Raw genomic sequence first — 21,705 nt, 5'->3', positions numbered from 1 at the left:
GAAAGACCTCAGAACATAGCGTCAGTGGATGGTAAGAGGTGAGATGAAATTCCACGTATGTAAGTGTAATGGGATGCACACAGAAGGAAACAACCCTAACTTTGCATGAGCAGTGATGGATTCTGAACTTGCTGTTGTCATTCAGGAGCAAGATGTTGGAGCTGCAGTAGCTACTTTTGTGAAAATATCAGCTGAGCTCTTAGTGGTGGTCAAAAATAGAACTGAATGTTAGGAATTAGTAGAAAAGGATAGAGAGCAACCCAGAGAACCTCCTTTTGCTTTTAGATGAGGTTTAATGCTACATAAATCCATAGCATGCCTAAGCCTAAAATGCTGTTTGCAGTTCGATTCCTCCTGTCTCAAAAAGAATATAGTAGAAGTGGTAAGGATACAAAAAAGCGAGGGTAAGGTGACCAGCCCTATGGAATCACTTCTTCATGTGAACTATATAAATTAAGCAAGGCCCCCCAAAAGAGACTGAGAGAAGACAGAAAATTGAGATTCAAAGAATTGTATGATATCTGGAGAAGGCAAATAGGGAATGACTATTCACTGCGTCTTATGATACAATGAGAAGGGAAATGAGGTGGGAAGATGTTCAAAACAGAAGGAAGTGGGCATTTTCAAAACATACCTCAGCTGTGGCATTCCTCACCCTGGGATGCTGTGGATGCATGAAGTCGGTGATGGAATAAATTATGGAAACATAGGTCTATGAATGACTGTATAAATGTACTAAGATCTTGTATCACTGGCTGTCTGTAAGTCATAAATCGCTGATGGCCAGCTATATGTTTGCCTTGTTAAACTCTTTCTTAAACATTTGATATGGGTGACCATCAGAGACAGCATACTTAGGCTAGATGCCCCATTGCCCTAATTCCAGCTCTTACACTAAAGAATCTGAATGTTCTGAGTGGAGGGACAATCTGATTATTGTTTGGGAAAGGATGGGTGGCTTTCAGGCACAGTACTGAGAAAACATTTTATTATTTGGTTGACACAATGAAGGGTGACACATTTTTGCCTTTTCCTTACCCTTCACTTCTTTTTGTACCTTACTGCTTTTCCTCACCTGCTTGCTTTTAATCTCTGCTTCTCTTTATTTTCTTTTTCCTTCATATCAAGCAATCCTCCAGCTCTGAACACCAAATAGAAGTAAGCACCCACACTAGTGAATATACTCTGTGAAGCATTTCCAGCTTTTCTTCTTTGTTCTTGGCTTTCTACTGTGGAGCCGAGCTGAGCTTAGCCTGGAGTCTGTGATCTTCCAGCTATCAGACAGGATCAGGAGATGCCGTAGGGGGAGATTTGTAGGGAGTTATGATTCTTGTTTAATGTTGTCCTCTGTTATTACTATTTGCAGAAGAACTTGCAGTCCGTTGCACATTTGTTCACCCAGTGTTTAGAGATCAGCTTAGAAAGTGGTTCCAGAGCCATGGCACTGTCCAAGCTCCCGGTCCAGCATCCGTGGCTGACTTCCCACCAGGATCCTGGGGGAGTCAGCCTGGTTCACGCTGGAGCTGTTACGCTTCCGCTACGCTTTCAGCGTTATGCTAGCAATAACAAACATTTGGAGGGATAAAAGTTTTTCTGTTTTGATCCAGACACAGGTGCAAGGCTCTTGGGTTTTTCCAAGATGGAGGTTTTCTGATAAGGTCACCTCGAATTGAACTAACACAAACAAGTGGGGCACTGATGGATTTTCGGAAGTGATGTACAGCTTCCTTTTAAGTGGGTGAAATTGAAGCTGGCCTGTAGCAAGCTCTGTTGAAAATCCAATATTTAATTCTTGTTATGCTCTCATTATTCTTTCTAGAAAGTGTTTTAAGTGATACATACACAGCACAACATTTTCCCCCTTCTCTATTCTGAAATAATCAAAAGGACTTTGGTAACAGACAGGGAATGTTTTTTAAATGAGACGCGAGACATTAATTTGGCCTCCACTCCTCTGCCTTAGCATTGGAATAGTAATTCATTAGCAAGTCAAAACATTCAGTTTTAGCTCCTGATGACCCAAACTAGTTTGAGCCCACAAGCCATCAGTCTTTCTTCATTTACCCTTCCTTCCTTGAGGCCATTGTTATTGATTTTATAAGAAGCAGGGTCGGGTATCATCAAACCCAGCTGTACACATGCTGAGTGATTGCTGTGACATAACAAATTACATTTTCCACAGGCTTTAGTCAAATGTGTTTTCATTTATAATCTTACCAGAAAAAAACAGTCAGTAGAACTTGTTCATTCCTTCAGCACTTTAATTTCAGTTACAGGGAAGGGAGTTGTAAGAAAAAGGAGAAAATAAATACCAAGAAAAGACATATGTTTGTCAGGTAATTAATTTCTGAGAAACCAGATGTACGCTTAAGGATATTTTAATTAGATACAGTTAGACACTCCATTCCTAGGTCCTGGAAGTGTTGTGGGAATCTCAGATTTCTATATATGACCATGATGTCTGAACACCTATGGCTTTTCCCCCATCAGAATAGAAGAGTTTATCTGTAACAGCCTCCCTAGATAATCACAGTGTGTAACTTTCTGTCAAACAGAAGGACTGTTATAAATTTTTTTTATACAAAAGTAACGCCCATTGGTAGATCCAAGCCAAATCACAGTCCTGTTGTGCTAACTACTGAGCAAATGCAGAGAGAGAGAAACGCTTCTGTGGTTTCCTAAGGTATGATATTTACTTACAGCAGTAACCAGTATTGTTGTGCTCTTAAATAGATCAAACAACTGTACTCTTGATGTTGCATAGTTATCAAATATAGGATATATGTTAGTTATCTGTATTTTTGGATGAGTGATCTGAATTTGAGAACTGAAAGGAAAGCCATTGTTTAAAATGAGAAGACACAATTCTGTTTTTTTTTCATGATCACAACTAACAAATCCAAAGAGTATCCTGCCACCCTCTAAGTCTTTCCTTGCTGATTTCTTCAGTTGTATTCGCTATACAGAATATGCGTTTGAATTTTTTTGTGTGTTTCCTCATAAAGAGTCTCAAGCGGAATGTAATTGATTCAGTCTTAAAGGGTACTTTTTCACGCTGTGTCACTTCTAAGACTTGCAGTGTACTGCAAGATGTCACTAAGTACAGCAGGAACTTTGAGCTTTATTTATTTACAGTATCTATGGGTTTTCCCCTAATTGCAAATCCCATTGGTGTGCAAGAAAACGTAGGCACTTCATTTCCTTAAAAGGCTTTTGGTTATATTAATCTAGAAATGATATAACCCATTCTTGCTCCCAGTAAAGTAAAAAAAATTTCCTTGCCAAGGATTTGCTGTTGACCAAAACCTCAAAATGTTTACAGATGCTCTCACTGCATCTAGTGAGGAAGAATGATCTCGTGGAGTCAGCCAAGTGGGAGGCTTTTCCTGACAATCTGCTGTAAAGAATGTCCAGACGTTCCTGACGGCAGCTCCACGCCTGCTGACCCTGGGAACGTCAACCATTAAACGTTGAGTAGAAGTGTTTGGAAGTTAGGTTAATCTCGTCATTTCCTCAGCTGTTGCGAAATAAAATTATATAAACAGCAGTATTCTATCTGCTCATGTTGCTTTTGGTCACAACAGCAGAATGAAAGCATTTATGACCATAAAGAACTTTTCCAGTTCATATGCTTTTTGCCTCAAACAATAGAACATCTCTCCAGTTCCCTCTCTAAAAGAAAAAAAACTAACAATGGGAATAGTTTGGAAAACCAATAGTTAATACATCTAGACCAAACCTGAGTTCCTATACTGAACTCCCTGAACTGTACAAAGGCAACAAAATCCACAGTCTGACATGTCTTTCGGAGCTGGTCTGTGCTTGGTTCCTCCAAGTGAGCTGACTTTCTGAGACCACTTCTTTTTAAAAAGAAGAGTATCTAAGTGTGGCTATCCTATACGTATATCTAGGCCTCGTTGCCCCTCCTTTTACAATAGTGCTTTGCAAATCGGAAGAAGGAAAATCAGGTGAATTAAATAAACATTCAAAGAGCAAAGATGATTATAGAACATATTTATTAGCTGGCTTTTCATTACGCTTTGGGTATACATGCAAATATTTGCTTTGTTCCTCTAATTTGAGAAAACATATATCTAATTAAAAAAGCCCCACAACAAAGATGTTGCTTTACGAAAATACAATGTCAGGATTTAAAAAAGCTTCAGTATTTACCCCGGTTGCCTAAAATGATGATCAAGCTATCATTTAATCTCTAATAGTCTTTGAAATCACCGAAGAGTCCCATCTGGACCACAGAGCACGTTTTCTGCCCCTGCCATTCTCTTGGAAGCAGCAGCACGCGTGAGAGCCGGGGCTCAGCAGCACGCGTGAGAGCCGGGGCTCAGCAGCACGCGTGAGAGCCGGGGCTCAGCAGCAGTCCAGCCGCCAGCACCGAGCTCTAGCCTGGTCATCGCGCCTCTGCCCTGCCCAGGGGCCGGCCAGGCTGGGGGCAGGCTGGGAGGGCAGGAGCCCGGGGCAGCAAGAAGGCGAGGGCTGGAGGTGCGTCCGTCACACCTTTCCCGGCGTATGGAAAGCGGGAGGACCTGGGGGTTTCACCATTCGGACATCAGGCACAGCCTGGGGAAAGCAGGCTTTGAGAGAGCTTGTCAGAGCTGCTTGTTGCCATGTGCAGCTGCTATGACGCCGCATTTGCTTCTGTCTCATGGAGAAATCGCTATGTAAAACTCTCCCGGAACCTGAAGCTAATGAATATGCGTCAGATTTTTTTTTTTTTGCTAGATGATTTGTCATGCTACAGCCAGAAGCTGCCACTCATACACAAGGTTGAGTGACTGCTTGCTTTTCTCCTCTGTGTACACACTTTGGAAAGAACATGTCTCTTCTTTTGTTCTAGTTATCCACTTCTACTAAGTGCTCAAAACGAACAGCTTTGGGAAGATTTTTCTTCAGAAAAGTCCTTCACTTTAGAATTAGTTCCTGTCTTGTGGTCCAAGTTGCTGTGTCTTTGGGGCATAAATACATAACCCATTTTTGTGAAGAGTCAAGAATGTCGGCAGGTGTGGAGGCTTTGGGCTGCAGTTGGATTAATGGGTGTTTTTTTCTCCTTTTTTCTTGAGGTAATTCAAGTTTTTTTTTCTACTTGTTGAATGAGTCCTATTATTAAGACTCTTCTTTTGCTAGTAGAAGGAATTGATTATTAGAATAAAAAAGATAGTGTTAGCCATGTAGCTCCTATGTATTTCTTCCTTTACTCACTCTTGTCTTTTAAATTAGAATCTTTGTCCACAGCTGCCAAACCTGATTGAAATCTGACCCTTTTATGCAAATAATTCAATTAGCAGTTTTGTCATGCTACAACTACTTTTAAAATTTTAGCCTTTAAAGTCTTTGTAAACATACAGCTGATGAAAGGACCAACAGTGAACAACCTTATTATGTTTATATAGCACCATGAGTGCACACACCAACCGCTCCACAAGCCCTCAGCTTCTGCTCGGAATTGAGAATGTCCATTAGAGACAAGAGGTTCTTCAAGGCGTGTAGACGTTACAGTCTTGGTCTTTTGGTATCTTCTGGTAGCATTTAAAGCATGATGGTGGACTTCCAAGGTTAACATTGGCTTTAGTTTCCTTCCTGTAACCTGGTCTCTTTAATGAACCCCCAAGTCTCGTTATGTGGTAAAAAGCCCTAGTAATCCAAATGGAGCTGGGGCTAACTGCACAAAAAAAAGTGGCTCTAGCTCTTTGATAGCATGTCTGGACATCCCTCCTCCTGCAAGTGTTTTGCGATGAGGCTTATTTTATGAAACTTTAGGTTTCAAAAATCAAATTCTGGCTTCTTGCACCTGACTCAGGCTAGGTGTTCCCTTCCTCAGCAAAATCTCTTACATGTTTTCATGTGTCCAGCCAAATAATTAGCACACAATATTTTTAACAGAGGAGTTTTTTATTAAGTAAAATACAAAGAAAAACAATAAAAACATTTTGAATACAATACTGATTTGAATAATTTCAATAATTACAACTGTTTCAGGCTATGGAAAGCAATAAGATGGATACAAATTTAATAGTTGAACTTGCATCAAACATCTGACAGTAGCAGAATGCTAGGGGCAATAACTCAAACACTCAGATGTTAGGTAGTATTAGAATTAGGATCACCAAGTGCATATTAATTCCATCTTCCTGTAATGCTACTGCTTCCTACTTTTGCTCATCAAGGAACATCATCTTCCTTACACCCTGAACTGACAAAGTTACAATGCAGGCTGATTTATGCATATTTGAATGAAAAAACAACTTACAGTAGAAAATAGCTGTACACTTTTAAATGGATTGCCTGCAATAAACAGATGCACTATACTTTGCCAGCAAAGTTCACAGCTGTTTGGGAAACGGTGGGATCGATCCCTTTGGTTTGAGCATCGCTTGGGGACAGAGCACTGCATGAAGGCTGAAGGTATGACTGCAGAGAGTTCAGCTCAACACAGATTTTGCACGTATTTTTTGGTGCTACTTATAGGTGACTTTTGAAAAACATTAAAAAAAAATAAAGACACTTACACTTGTGTACCATATGGGAGGGATTTGGGGCAGCGATCAGATACAAGCGGGGGTATTAACAGCAGCATGATGTGAGACCAATATCCACTGTCCCTAAGTCACAGCCCACAGCATCTGCTCTTGTAAGTGACACTTGGTAGGGGAATCTCCCTCGTGTACGTTTAACAGTCACAGGTTTGACCTTCAACGGAGACAGGCGGAACAGGCTAAATCCACAAGTGCCAACCGAGATGCACAAAAACTCTGCAGGGCTGCGGGCTAGGCTTGCTTTCAAGTCTCGGATGACGCAGGTACCTCCTCACAGCCCTACTGCTCTAGTCCGACACGAGTCAGAGCAGGGATGGGACAGACCAGACTGCGAGGGGAGTGCTTTAGCATCCAAGTAAAATCAGCAAAGTAAAGGAATTCAGAAGGTGGGGTTTTGTTTGTTTTTTAATTTCTCAGTGATAAACACTCATTAGTTTTAATTTGTTTTTCCTTTTGTCTTTGCCTAATACTACTTCTATAGCCACTTGCAAGATGTTAGGCATTTCGGTTTTTAACAATTCCAGACTAAAAAGACTTGTGGTAAATAACTCCATCTAGTTTTTTCCTAACAGGCAACTGAAAACAGTGTAGGAGCAACTGAGGAAAAAAATCACTTGAATCGACTTGTAACTTTTATTGTTGTTACTATAAATGATCTGATCTGATAAGGAATGTATAGCTGGAAAAATGGATCTGTTCTAATATGCCATGCATCTTGTTAAGCTCCTGACTGTCTTACTTCCTATGTAAACCCTCTGGACAAGTACTTCTAGCTTATTGTGTTCACCTTGAGTCTTAGTGAAAGGCCAGAGGGTGAGCGAGATCTTAGTCACACAAATATGCTCTGTGCTCAAATAAAGGCGTAAATGAACCCTCATTAAAGACAGTTAGTGAGACTCTTTATAGGAAAACACTTTTCTGATTAGTCTTTTTTTGTTCCTGTCAATTTAATTTACGTACATTTTTAGTGGATTTAGGATATGCTCAAAGCAAGACAAAAATGTTCACACAGGAGTTTGCTTTAGTTTAGCTAAATCACCTTCACAAGGTGACTTAGGAGCTGGCATACTTGGAGAATCTACTATGAAATTCTTGTGCGTGGACAACTCCACTGTCGCTTCCCATGCTGTACGCCTCGCTGCCTGGCACTTGCTGCCTGCTCTGTGCGCTTTCAGCGGGTAAATGTGATTTAGGGCTCCTAATGCTAGATCAGTATCACAGAAATGTTGCCCAAGTATGAAGGTTGGTTAAGATTTTTTCTAAAAATTGTGATGGTCTAATTCTGTGAAGGCAGGAGTTACGCTAAGTATCTTCTCTACCTGCATGGTCCCAAAAAGGCCAGCACAAAAGCCTGAAGTCCAGGTAAGCTCTATATCCCATGCTTTAGCCCATTGGGCAGTGATAAGGTCATACATGCATACTCTTTATCCAAATCCCGCTTGTACTGCTGGGTGATGTAGTAACACGGGAATCCAATATTAATGAGTACGGACCTGCAGACAGAGAGAAGCAGCTAACGGATTGCTAATTCATACCCTGGCTTACTTAAAGGAGATGTCTTGGGGCTAACAACCAAAAAATTAAAAATTAAATTAGTCTATGGAAGGAAGTTGTGTAAGGCAGCAGAATACATTATCATCCAAAGTAGAAGAAAAAACATGCTAATATTCTTATTATGTATTAATTTAAAAATCCCTGAATCTAGATTCAAATGTAATAGGACCTAGGTCTTAGGTCTGCAACTTTTCATGATTTCAGTCCAAATCCTGACCTGTTTAAGAGACCAGACTTATTAACCTTTCTTATTCTTTCTACTCCTCAAATTTTTCAACTGGGTTTCTCCAAGGCATTCTTTGTTCTCACTTGTACCTTCCTCTTCATTTTGGAAGTATCAGTTCTGGGAAGTGGCTGAAAGACAGAAAAACACACACATAAAAATCGTTTGACTGCAGGTATTTGTTGTAAAATATTTCTTCTTTTCCTGGAGGAGATATGAAGGTGAATCAGGAAATGGATGGCTTTTTCAGATCACATGAATCAGTACCCCAGAATTCATCATTTTCACCAAGTATCTGCCTACTTTTAGGGACCTGAAGTTAGACAGCCCTTATTTAAGGCTCGTATAACAACTTCTTTAACTGCCTTATCTGTCAGAGACTTTAATGAAAAGAAAGAGGCAATTATTAAAAATCAGCTCGCACATTTATAAATGCAAGTGCACATTTATTTATGTTATATAGCTGTGTTGAAAATATCACCTTAAGCATTCATAAAATTAAAGCATTTTGTTTATAAAGAGCTTAAATCATACAAATACCATGAGAAATACTACTTTATTCTCTTTTGATCACAAATGGTAAATATAAACTCATCAGATGAACATCTATCTCTCAAAAGCCAAGTAATTTAGCATCTCGTCTCACTGTTCCTAATTTATAGATATTACAGGTACTAGACAGTGTAACCTTTAAATACAGCACATAACGCGAGACAATAATTTGACAGAAAACAGGAGAGAGTTTGTAACTCTGGCATTTATTTCCCTGTGATTTAAAGCAAGTATTGCAATGGTGTCTTTTGCTAAGACAATTGAAATTTTGCTCAGTCTGAACTTGTCTTGTGTCTGCTACTGGGGTGCACACTACAGGGCTACAGCTTTGCATGTCCTGCTTTTTAACAATATACTTCCCTACGGGAACTGTCTGAGGATGACATTCCAATATGGCAGACTCATGATGATCCAGCTTTGGCAGATGACTCTGCTCAATGCAGGCGGGAATGCTGAGGACTTGCACAACTCAAATGCAGCAGGCCAAATAATACTTTCCTGAATCTCAATGGGAAAGAAGGAAGAAACAGCGATGTAGACTTGACGAATAGGTCTCAGCAAGGTCACATAAGCAAGGTGGATTCAAGATACCAGACTGCACAAACTCTGTGTTCTTTACCACTGGTTCAGGAAAGGGAGCTTGTTCACATGCACCAAGCTCCTGGCTGGTCTGCTCTGGAAAGCTTCTGGTCACCAGGAGGGTTTCTCCTGAGCAATAGATGATGTGGTTGAAAAAGCAAAAGCAGGCAATTAACTGTGAGGTTTCAGAGTTTTTCTCTGCATGTTTCTCATGAATTAAACAAAAATAACTGATGTTTTCAAGGGAGTGAAAAAAACAACATGCAATGAAAATAAAGCTTTTGAACTCTGTCATTGTGACGGAAGCGAGGTCTTCTCATAGAGTCACAGAATGGTTTGGGTCAGAAAGGACCTTTAAAGGTCATCTAGTCCAACCCCCCTGCAATGAGCAGGGACATCTTCAACTAGATCAGGTTGCTCAGAGCCCCGTCCAACCTGACCTGGAATGGTTCCAGGGATGGGGCACCTACCACCTCTCCAGGCAAACTGTTGCAGTGTTTCACTATCCTTATCGTAAAATATTTCTTCCTTATACCTAGTCTGAATATACCCTCTTTTAGTTTAAAACCATTAGCCCTTCTCCTATTGCAACAGGTCCTACTAAAAAGTCTGTCCGCAACTTTCTCATAATCCCCCTTTAGGTACTGGCAGGCTGCTCTAAGGTCTCCCTGGAGCCTTCTCTTCTCCAGGCTGAACAACCCCAACTCTCTCAGCCTTTCCTCACAGCAGAGGCGCTCCAGCCCCTGATCATCTTTGTGTCCCTCCTCTGGACCCGCTCCAACAGGTCCCTGTCCTTATGCTGAGGACCCCAGAGCTGGACGCAGAACTGCAAGTGGGTCTCACCCGATCGGAGCAGAGGGGCAGAATCCCCTCCTGCGACCCACTGGCCATGGGGCTTGGGATGCGGCCCAGGACACGGTTGGCTTTCGAGCACACATTGCTGGCTCGTGTCCGGCTTTTCATCCACCAGTACCCCCAAGTCCTTATCTGCCGGGCTGCTCTCAATCCCTTTTCCCTACGATGGAAGCATAGCTCAAGGCTCAGTTTCACTGAAGCTAACTCCTTCCTCATTTTTTTTTTCCTTTTTCCTTTCAACCTAACTTAAACTTTGGTCTTACAGTATCTGATTTTGTTTTTCCAAATGATGAAAGACAGACATACTAGCCAAGGTGCTTTTAATGGGTAATGTGAAGACAGGCCTTCCCTTATCCCGTGGCTTTTCCACCTAAACAGATGGAAATCCACCCCCTTCCCTGCTTTCTAACACTCCTTATATCCTGCCGCCACAGGGAGGAGCTGAAACCTGGCTTCCCACCAAACTGGCCAAAAGCCTGAAGGTGCTGTGCAGCCATTCCTCTTCCAACTGCAGGACCTGACCGCTTTCACACGCTGCCATCCCTTAGCGTGCTGGGCTCTATTTTGTTGCAAGGAGGGACTAAAAATTAGTAACAGTGAGAAATATAATGACAGGGGAAATACAGGGCAGAGGAGGAGGTGATCCACCCTGGAAGGAAGGCTGGATGGAATTGGGACTTAGTCCTCTCAGGGTTTTCTCCTTCCTTAAATCAGATAGCAGAGCTTCTGCTTCTTTCTCCCCTACCCTCAGCATAATACTTCTAGATTATGTTAGGATATCCTTATTTATTTTGATTATAGGAATGCACAGCGGGATCAAGGCACCACGGTGCAAGGTACTTGTACAGACCCAAAAAACTCTCAGCCACTACTTGCAAGAGTACGTCTGGGGATTACTTTGCCTGAAATCGCTCTTCTTGCTCAACCAATCCCATTTAACTCTGCACGTAGGCATAGCACAGAGTAACATGTAACAAGAAATAATGTTACATTTTGTAGCTTTATTTCAAACATGGTTAATCTCACAGCCGGTTTCATACATCTTTGCCCATGAGCTTCTCAAAATAAAATAAAATGAAATAGAATTAAGCATTGACATCATTACTGTTCTTCCATGAGATTGGTAGTTAGCTATAAAGCACGTGACTTAAAACCCCTGGGGATGATTCCACTGGAATTTTTCTTAGGATGTACTGTACATCATTAATCCAGTATTATATAAAGCTATAAATGTTGTGAGATTTTGGGGGGGGGGGGGGGGGTGTTTGTTTGTTTAACATGTATGCCCATTGTTTCACAGCCAAACCACAGAGGAATTGTGAGGGGATAAAATGTACATCATTCTAGGTGCTAAAATTTTGATGGTTTTTTATTGGCAGTTGGTTTTCATACGCACTGCTTACTTTGCATAGATAAAGTATGGAGGTTTGGTGGTGTTCCCCCCCCCCCCCCAGCAGCTGGAAAAAGAAGTGTAATCTGCTCTTTAAAAAGAAAAAGTCTGAAGTTATTGTCATAGGTAGACATACATACAAAGCATAGGACTTGCTGATGTGAACAGATATGTCTTAAGAACACTCCAAACGAGTTACGGAGTATATATGTGAATTGTCCTATATCTGCAGTTACTTTGATGGCAGTTTTTAGGCATAAAATACATTCTTTTATTTTCTGTATGAGTACTTTCTGGAGCTGAGGAACTTTCACAGGAAAGTGATCCTACATAAATATACGTTACACTGGTGTCTTACAGAACTGTATTACGAATAAAGAAACATCCTTGACTGTCAGGGTTACGTGACTGTAATGGAAAAAAAGTTTGGCCTTTAGTATTTGCTTTTGTGGTTTGTTTTTTTTTTTTTTAATACCAAGAAGCAATCAGAAAGAATGTTTCAAATTCCAGAGCTTCACTTTTAGTGATAATTTCAAACTTGCATTAACTTTTCTCCCTGAACAAGTTTCTTTTATAACGTAGCCAAAGTAACCTCCTCCCTTGAGCTGGCTGTTTCAGGCCGTTTGGATTTGCAACACTTTGGCTTGCAGATAAGTTTTGATTCTAGTTGTTTTAATTAAGTATATTTTTATAGGATTACTCTAGCGCAGATCAATTCCATGGTGGTGTTTGTTTTAATAAACTCTCAGTGCTTTTGGTCTTCTAAACGGAGGTCTCGCTGCAGACACCACCAGCCAGTTTCTGCTGCGGTTTGTAGCAGAAACGTGCAAATGCTGCCGTTAAGAGGGAAAAAAAACCAACTCCAACAAACCCAAACCAACAAACCGACAAAAAACTTCGACGGGATTCATCGCAACACACGTACGAGCAGAAACAACCTCCCGGCTGAGCGCGGATGGGTTGGCTAAACACAAAGGCATGCACCGAGAAGAGCGGGAGCGCGGACACGCGGGCGGACGGACGGACGGACGTACCTGGGGCAGATGCTGCCGGGCCTCGGCTGCCACGTCCCAGCGCCCCGGGGGCCGGCGGGGGAACGGCTTTCGGGGCTGACACGTCCCTCCGTGCGGCCGAGGGAGGAGGGAAGGGGAGGGGAAGGGGCGGAGAGGGACCGGCCGCGGGCTTTGACGTGGTGGCGAAACCCTCAGCGCCGGGCGCTGCCCGCCCGCTCCCCGCACGCCCCGGGCCGGGGCGCGGGGCTGCGGCTCGCCGGGTCCCGGCGGGGCCAGGGCGGGGAGGCAGCGCCCGGTTCCCCTTCGCCTCCTCCGGCCGCTGCTCCCCGGCTTCGGCGGCGGCTCTGCCCCGGCCCCGGCCCCGGCCCCGGAGCGCCCTCCCCGTCCGGCGGGGGCCCCCGCGGAGCTGCCCCTCGCCCTCCCCTTCCCCTTTTCCCTCCTTCCCGCTGCCGCAGCTCGCCGGGTTTTCTTGTGCTTAGTTGCACCGGCGCTGGGGCCGCCCTGCTCAGAGCTGATGGCCGGGAGAAACCTCAGGTCATGCTTTTTTGGGCCGCGGTAAGTAAAGGGAAAAAATAAAAAATAAAATATATATATGTATAAAAAACATAAAATGAAAGACCCCCAAACCAACCCCCAAGCACAAATATCTCCACCAGTTGCAACTTCTCGGCTGGCCCGGAGGGGGGAGCGCGGGGGAGGGAAGGGATTAAGGCGAGATTCCCCCCCCCGCCTTCCTCCTCCTCCTCCTCCTCCTCCTCCCCCCCCCCAGCCCGGGGCAGCGCCGGCTGCGCGCCGACCCCGCGCATCGCCGGGGACGGACGGACAGGACGGAGGGGCGGCCGGAGGGACGGACAGGACGGAGGGGCGGCCGCCCCGGTTGCCGCTGCTCCGCCCCCGCGGCGGGGCGCTGGGTGCCGGCCGGCGGTGCCGCGGGGAGCCGGTGCGCGGAGGTGGGAGCCGGAGCGCAGCCCGCCCGCGCCGCGAAACTTAAGCGGGCGGCGAGCGGAGCGCGGCTCGGCTCGGCTCGGCGGGGCGAGGCTGCGGCCATGGCGGCGTGAAGGCGGCGGGGCAGCGGCCGCCGTGCAGCAGCCCCTACACGGCGTCTGCAGGTAACAGGGCCCCCCCCCATACAGAGACACCCCCCTTTCCCCGCGGCGGGGTCCCCCCCTCCCTCCGTCCCCGGCGTGGGCGCCGGTGGGGTGCCCTGGGGGGGCGAGGGGCCGGACGGGGTCTCGGCCGCCGCAGCGCGGAGCGGAGCTGGCGGGGGGGAGCCCCTCTCGGGCACGGCTCGCCCCCCCACCACGGAAAGTCCACCGAGCCTTGCAACACGGGGGCTGTTCTCCCCGTTTGCTGGGGAAAAAAAAACCCAAACCGACCCCGCAGCCCAAGGAAACCGCAGCCGGGCGGGCAGCCGCATCCCCAGCGGGGCTGAGAGCCGGGGGCTCCCGGCCCGGGGGGCCAAGGCTCGGCCGGGGGGTCCCTCACCCGGAGCCCGGTGGGCCCCGGCTGCGGGGGGGGCACGGCCGGCGGCCCCGGCCCGTTTCGGAGGGGTTTTGTCCCACCTCGGGGAGCGAAGTTCGCGCCGCCTCTTCTGCTGGCGAGGGCAGAAGGGACGAGGCGCGAAGGCTCCGGCCGTTGGCCGAGGACCGCGGGGTTCCCGGCGGGGTGGTCCTGCCTGCAGCGGGACCCGAAGTGCCGACCCACTTTTGCTGTCGCTGTCCTTTAACCGGACTGGCTCGCCTCTGTGGCGTAACCGAATTTTGGCATTTTCAGAATTGCGGAGTTCGAGTGACCGTTGCGCGGCGACGCAGAAGGAGACGCCTCGGTCTGTTGTGTTAATCCATCTTTTTGCGAGGATCGCTTCCCAGAGAAATGACAGCGATTACGGTTTGCCGTATCGTGCCAGATGCTACGCGCGCACGGTAGATTGACAGGACGACAATCTGCCCGGGATCGTTCCTGGGGGGCAGCGGGGCTGGGGGGAGCTGTCGGTGCGTCCCCCGGGCCGGGGCAGGTCCGTGCGGGCGTGCACACGCACCCTGGCAGAGGTGGTTCTAGAATTTGCAAGATGACAGCTAAGAAAAACATCCTAGAACTAAAACCTGTTGTTAAAGTTATGGCAGTAGCGTGCTCCGGCAGCCCCAAGGTAGTGCGTTTGAAGACCGTATTTTCTGAAAGCTGACGAACTGCTCTGGGTTCCAGTTTTTGCGTGAAAGGCTGGCGTGATGCTAGCCCAGCTCGAGTGCTGTAAAAATAGAATTTTTCATAATGGAAACTGCACTCAAATCTTAGTGCTAGCAGTTTCAGCATCTTCTGGTCTTTACGTGAGTAAGACTCTGACTCAGTTTTGCAAAGTTTGACTTAGTAAGAATTGTTGAGCTTGGTGATGTCATATGTATAATGCGTATGCAGTCAGAAGTGTCTTGCTGCCTTGAAAGGCTGAGGTATGGCCTTAGGTACCTCTCTTAGTCTCGTGAAAGATTCTGGTAGACTCGTGTATCTTGTGCAGGGTTCCCACCTTCCTCTCCAGCAGGTACTGATAATCTAACTTTATTACACTTACTAATGGATTCATCTCATTTTCTCATTTTAATGCTGAACAGCTGTGAGGAGCCCTGCTGAGAGCGAAGATTTTGCTCTGGAGGGTGGCAGTTTACTTTTCTGTTTGAGAGGTTGTTTTGAACTAAGTAGTGTAAACACTTGCTTTGAAGTCGTACTGCTTATTCCTTAGGATGTTGTAACAGTTTTGTTTTGGTTGAGAAAGCTGAAGGCATTAATATCTGTAGTGTCTCATTTCTTTTAATCTTTAACCAGTGCTGTTTTCGTAAAAGGTGGTAGGAGTGCTCGTGCACTTTGTAATGATCCGTAAACTTTGGTTATACCAGGTTTGTTGTACTCATTTCCTGGTGGGCAGAGATGCAAAGGGTGTAACTATGTATTGCTGCTGTTCTCAGAAGAGAGTTGTGTGGGTTGTTTTTTTTTTATCTTTGCCCCCAGCTACTTAGGGAAACCATGTGGATTCTAACTTCTGTTGATGTAGTCTTACACAAATACAGCGTAGTCCTATACAAATACAGGATTTTCACTGAATGAAGTTCATTACTTTCTGGTGAGTAAACTGTATGTTACAAGCCATGAACTGCAGAAATACAACATAAGCCTCCTGCGAACTTGGGTTTCTGTGTTAGAGGTTGCGTGAAGGAATTTGGCTGCGGGAGCAGCTGAGCTCCCGGGGTGAGCCGGAGCAGAGCCCTTGCTGCGCTCTGGTCTGCAAGGGCTGCGTCCCTCCCGCTGCTGCCTGGGGGTTATTTCCCTGCTGCAGGACACGTAAGTGGATAGTTGATAGTACTATCAGTTGGTAGTAGGTGTGTACTACCAGCACTATCGGTTGATTGTGTGTGTCGGGGGGAAGGAGGAGGGTGCCTGTAATCCAACACTGTGTTGTTGAATGTAAAGCAGTATGTAGTAAGTAGTTAATATGTTGTGATGACTGACTTCTGAATAGCCGTGATATATGATTTAGCTTTAGACTTAACATCTGGTTTATAAAATTTTGATATGATCTTGATGCTGGGTAATATATGTCCTAAAGTTACTACAGCTCCTGAGATGAATTGGTATTGCTGCTGCTGTAATTATAGGAAGCAGCTCTGAGGAACTTCTCATTTTCTGTAACATCATTTTATGGAGATGTTTAATGGGAGTTCTCATCGGCGCTGACTTCTCCAAATTATTGTTAATCAGTCTGTTTCTCATCGTTATCATCCTTTAATCCTCTCCGGCATGTGTATGCGTTCCTATTCGGAAACAGTTTTAAGTTACAGACTATACGTTTTCTCTTTCCTAACGTGTTGCATAAAGCTGTAATGGATTCAAAAGAATGAGGTGGGGTTTTTTGTTTTTTTGTTTTTTTTTTTTGTCAAACATTGTAAACGTTTTTCAAACTGACCCTTCTGAGATATATTTGTCAACTGTTTGCGGTAGGCTAGTTTTAATTTCCAGGCTGCAGCATTGCAGCTGTGACCTGTGAAAGGCAGGTGGCACTCTGCTCTCTGCAATCCTTACAGAAACCAGCCCACGTCACGGCTTCAGCTGGTTCCAAAAAAAAAAAAAAAAGCTTGGGGCTTTTATTTTAGTTTGCTTCGCGAATGTGTCCAATTATTTATTTAAGAAATTTGCCAGGTTGCATCTAAGTATTGTATATTTGCTTAACATTTCCTAGGAAGGTGGAAAATGTAAACCAAGCTAATGACCCCAAACCTGTGGTCTAATTAGTGTCTTGTTCCTGATTTTTTTGCTAGAATGTCTATTCCAAAGTATAAAGCATGTAAATCTTTTGTCATTTAGTGGATTTGTTCATGCGTCTATTCTCAAATGTTTTCCCTGAGGTACTTTGATGCAATCCAATTGTCTGCTGTATAAATCAGCTCTTTATCTCTGTACTCATTATTTTTGTAGAAATGCATTAATAAAACCTCTCTTTGGGGATCTTTTGGGAAGAAATCTGTACTTGTGTCCCAGTGTGTATTAGGAAGTCAGGCAACTTCACAGAGGAGCTGATGTTTGTCAGTGATACTAGCAGAAAGCTGGGTTTGATATGAAGTCTGCGCTGAGGCCTTTGCAGGTGAAATTCTTGAGTTTAACTCAACTGTTAAACCTTATCTTTTCAAAGGTTATCTTTTATTTTCAAACAGTTTGAACGATTTGTTTTAGAAAAAGCTTAAATGCTGTGTAAAGTGTCAGCTGCATTATCGTTTCCAAACTTATCTCTAATTAGCTCATCTGTGTTATGAAATTCCTTGTGTGATAGCAAGATAACAGATTTTAATTCCTTTTCCAATTTTTAAAATCAGGATATATCCCTGAGCTCCAGTATACCTTAGAATTGTTGCATCTTAATTTCAGACAGACCTGGTCAACCTTTTTTCGTGGCTACCAACCCCAGCTTTGGAAATTACTGTTTCATTTGGAGGTTGTTGATGGAGTAGCTCTGAATCTTTGGCATATAATTTGCTGATTTTTTAACTCCTTGCTAGATGAACAGCAACATGCAATCACTTAGCAGTATTGGTTTGGTTTAGGAGAAGCTTACAGAAATTATAACTTTCAGAATGCTGAAATGCAGCCTGTTGCTGTCTTCCCTCTCTGTAATACTGGGATGCTTTCTTAGGCTTTACTAAATACATGTGAGGAATGAATTAGAGCATCTGTGATGGCTGCAGGATTGGCTTATAACATGAATTGGATGGCCTGAAGAGATGGGCCATACTGCAGATTGTGAAGACTTTCCCACCTTCTTTTCCCCAGCCCTTCTCTAATTTCAAAATGGAGCTGCTTTCTCTGCTGCTGCCTTCCGTCTCTGAACTGCTAGTCTAGGTGGAAGCCCAGAACACTGTTGAACTGTGCTGTCTGGTTAGACTTGGGTTTAACCGAGAATCAAGAATCCTTGATGTAAAGTTAGCTGTGAGGCCTCTGTAGCTAGAGAGAGAGTATTTTAATAATTTTGGGCCCTGTTCTTCTGACCCACAGTAAGATTGCTGCTGAATCACTTATTTCTCTTGCTGGTGAACTCTACAAAGGTATGCGAATGAATACTTGTGTTGTGGTTTTTAAAACATTTAGGCAATTGTTCTGCACTGTGTCTTCTCCAGCATAAAAAAAGTCACTTCAGAAATTACTGCTGCTTTTTTTTTTTCTGGTGTGTGTGTGTTTGTTTTCATAGTCTGGATCATGTCAGTGACCTGGTTTCAATGGAAGCCCACTAACCTTTGCATTGGCACCCCCCCTAGTTAGGCAGCGTGCCCTAGCAGCGCTGCTGAAATGACTTTGGTATGGGAGAGGACGTACGAGGTGAACCCTTTTTGTTGACCTTGTCTGATAGGAGTGAAATTGCTGACTGCTTGAGGAAAACTGCTGGCCTTGCCAGTTATGGGAGGATAGGTTTTGTGGATTGCCTTGTGTCTCTCAAAGTCTGGCAAAGCTTTAGGATTTCTTTACTAAGTCAGAGTTAAAATTGGAGGCTGTGGAAAGGAATTGTCCGCAGTCATTGGGCTGGTATCTTACTTAATCTCAGTTCGGCTGTTGATGGCCTCTTCTGTTATGTCTTGTTTGCTTTCTTATTCTGAACTTGCGGTGGGGTTATATGGTTGTTCTATTAGATTTTATCATCAAAACCAGTGTGTGTCTGTGTGTATTCTAATATTTATCTAGCTTCTCTTGCTCTAGTGCATGCTTTTCCTTGCTATTTTTTAAACCTAAGCAATGATACTGAAATGCTCGGTAAGAATGTCTAGGAGAGAGTAAGCGCGCGAAATTGCTACTCGTGTCTGATGTTACATTACCCAGTACTGCAATATGGGACTCACAGTTTAGCCAAAAGATGGGATTGCAGCTTTGGAAGGGAATAGAGAGGACTGTTTCCTAATAGTGCTCCTCAAGGCATGTCAGCCTGGGGTAGGCCAAGAGTCTGATGACTCTTATCAGCCTTATGAACTAGCTGTGATGCTGAAGTAGCTAAAGATGATGCTGGTATTGTTGTTGTCTCTTGCATCTGTTTCTGACGCTGCAAATCCATATTCTGATTCTCACTTGATAAAATCCTTCAAAAAAAAAAAACCCAAACCACCAGAAACCCTTCTTAATTCCTGTCCTCTAATAAAAGCTGCTCTTTGTGACCTGAAAGCCAGTAGATGCTGTGTTCCCGAAGGCAGGCAGATACGGGTGGAGGATGCGGAGCTGGTCAGAGAGCGGTGGTGTACAATTTATTGTCCTCCTTGGCAGTTCTGGGTCTTTATGTCAGTCAGTTGTCTACTGGGTCCTTTAGTCGTGCCAGTGTAACTGTGTGTGGAGCCATACTGTAAACGGTATTAGGGGACCGATCCTCTTAAAAACACCTTTTGTCTTTGAAGTACTCATGGCCAGTGATCCCAGTAAGGCCCCGTAGGCACTGGTCTCAGCGTAACTGCAGGTGTGCAATGAGTATTATCAGGTGAGGGGAGAGGAGTGTATCTAGATAAAAATTCTGATTAGTCCCTCAAATAACGATGAAATCTAGGCCTGGCGGAAGACCTCTGGTGGGTTTTGCCTCGGTGGTTTAAAGTGTGTTCATACAGCTTGTTGTGCAAGTTTTATAAGAGGCAACAGGCTCTCTTGTGGAGGCTGCAGATGGGCTGAGGCACAGCTGTATGCCCGTCTTCACCAGCGGTCTAAACTCATCTGCTGAGGGCTGAGGTAGCCGAGAGGCAATGCCTCATTGCATCACCCTTGACTGTGTCTGGAAGTGGGGAAATTCAGGGTAATAACCTGTTAAAAACTGGAGCTCAGTCTTCCAGACCTTCTCTGTCAGACCTTACTCTACTGAAAAATGATAACGGCTTCTGATATGTGTGGTTGGAATTGATAGTATGGAACAACGTAACTGTTCTACGTTGAATTGCCAAAAGCATGAGTTCATGCGTACCGATCAAGAGACGTGCGAGAGGTGAAGAAGTTGGTGTTTGTGGGGAGAAAAATCGTCTCTCCATGAATGTGGCTATGAGTCCTAAAATAGCATTACCCCAGGCCCTGGAGACTTGTACAAGTGATGTAATTCTGTCATAAAGCTTGGTCAGAGTCTACAGGCTCACCTGAATTGTCCAAGAGAATTGTAAGATTTTCCCGTTTACCTTCTATCGCTTTCCTGCGTGCATAGTGTTAGGCTGCTTACCTGAAGCATTAGGTAAGTCTTTAATACCGAAGAGAAACTAGTGCAGCTTGGGCATTGTCCTTTAACTGCTGGTAACAAAAATAAAGTGCAACTAGCAATAACAACAAAAAAGAGAGATCTGGGCTGTACATCTGAATCGCTGTTCTTTTTGCTGTTGTTGTCTGTTGTTTTAAATTGAATTAATGGTCTGCATGGAGGGCCTTGTTTTCTTCCTTCGGTATCCTTTCTATAAGTGAGTTTGCAACTAGCTTTTATTAGAAAATTCCATTTTTGCTCGCTTATCTATAACTGGCAGGGAAGGTTGTTTTGCAAATTTATTTAATCTGAAGGCCAATGAGACCAGTATCGGGGTTTGAAGAAAAAGAGTCTTGAACTAGAGGTAAACACTTAATTCTGATATTTAACTTGAGTCTTTATATTTGTCTCTCAAACCTGTAATCGTAAAGTGCTCTTAAAATGACTTGAGCAAAAGTGTTATTTTCCTTTGAGTACCCATATGAATGCATTGCCTGCCATGGGCTATCTCCCTCTTGGGAAAACACACGTTAGTCTTTTTTAAGGACGACTGTTGACGAAGCTTGTCGTTCAACTTCAGGTGTAGAGATGCCGTGTTGTAATTATTTTCTTCCAGGAGGTAAAAACCAGAAACAAACAACTAGTTTGTTGGAGAGGCATATCACTGATATTTTAATAAGAGGAAATATAAGAATTGCATAACTGCAAATATAGGGAGCTCCATTTGTTTGTGAGGAACAATTAATGTACTTAACTTAGCTTTTTGATCTACTGTGAATTGTTTGTAGAAATCAGGCCTGGTTCATAATTGCATGTATATGGTAATTTCATAGATTTAGCATTCCCCATAAAAAAGTCCTTTAGAAGAGAGGTGTTTTTTGGTTTTGGTTTTTTTTTTTTTGGCTGCTACTCTCATCAATCTTGACCTTTTTTGTAAGCTGCAAATTGCTAACAATGCCAACACTGAAAATTTTGAAAATGGCATTTGAAATGAGCAGAGCAGTTGATGCCACACTTGTTCCCAGCTCTCTGCATGTGCTGGCTCCTTCAAAGATTTATCTATAGCCATAGATCAGGTCTAGAGAACTCAGTTACAGAGGAAACCTGAGGATCTGGAGACCTCTGGGTTTAACCAGCAGATTTGGTTCACTTTTTGCCAAGCCAGGTGCTCATCTCCCCTTGCCACTTTCTGCATCGTGGGGAATGTTGCTTTATGGCACGTTCGAGTCCCTTGTTTCCTTCTTGCTTATTTGGCAACTAAAATTTTG

General features: G+C 44.1%; 1 protein-coding gene and 1 non-coding gene across 2 annotated transcripts in view; one reads left to right on the top strand and one right to left on the bottom strand.

Moving 5' to 3' along the window:
* Positions 1–8,548: 8,548 nt before the first annotated feature.
* On the bottom strand, positions 8,549–8,617 carry LOC138690363 (small nucleolar RNA SNORD123). The gene has a single exon (XR_011329231.1). It is a non-coding gene; the product is annotated as a small nucleolar RNA SNORD123 (small nucleolar RNA).
* A 5,050-nt stretch (positions 8,618–13,667) lies between these two features.
* SEMA5A (semaphorin 5A) overlaps positions 13,668–21,705 on the top strand; it is a 330,300-nt gene continuing 322,262 nt past the window's right edge. Inside the window, exon 1 of the mRNA XM_069808839.1 lies at positions 13,668–13,826. The gene's annotated coding sequence lies outside the window, so the exon portion shown is untranslated. The remainder of the gene's footprint in view (positions 13,827–21,705) is intronic.

This window comes from Haliaeetus albicilla, chromosome 21, assembly GCF_947461875.1.
Source record: "Haliaeetus albicilla chromosome 21, bHalAlb1.1, whole genome shotgun sequence".
Classification (NCBI taxonomy): Eukaryota; Metazoa; Chordata; class Aves; order Accipitriformes; family Accipitridae; genus Haliaeetus; species Haliaeetus albicilla.
Note: the sequence above shows the minus strand (reverse complement) of the source record. Positions and strands in the feature narration are given on the sequence as shown.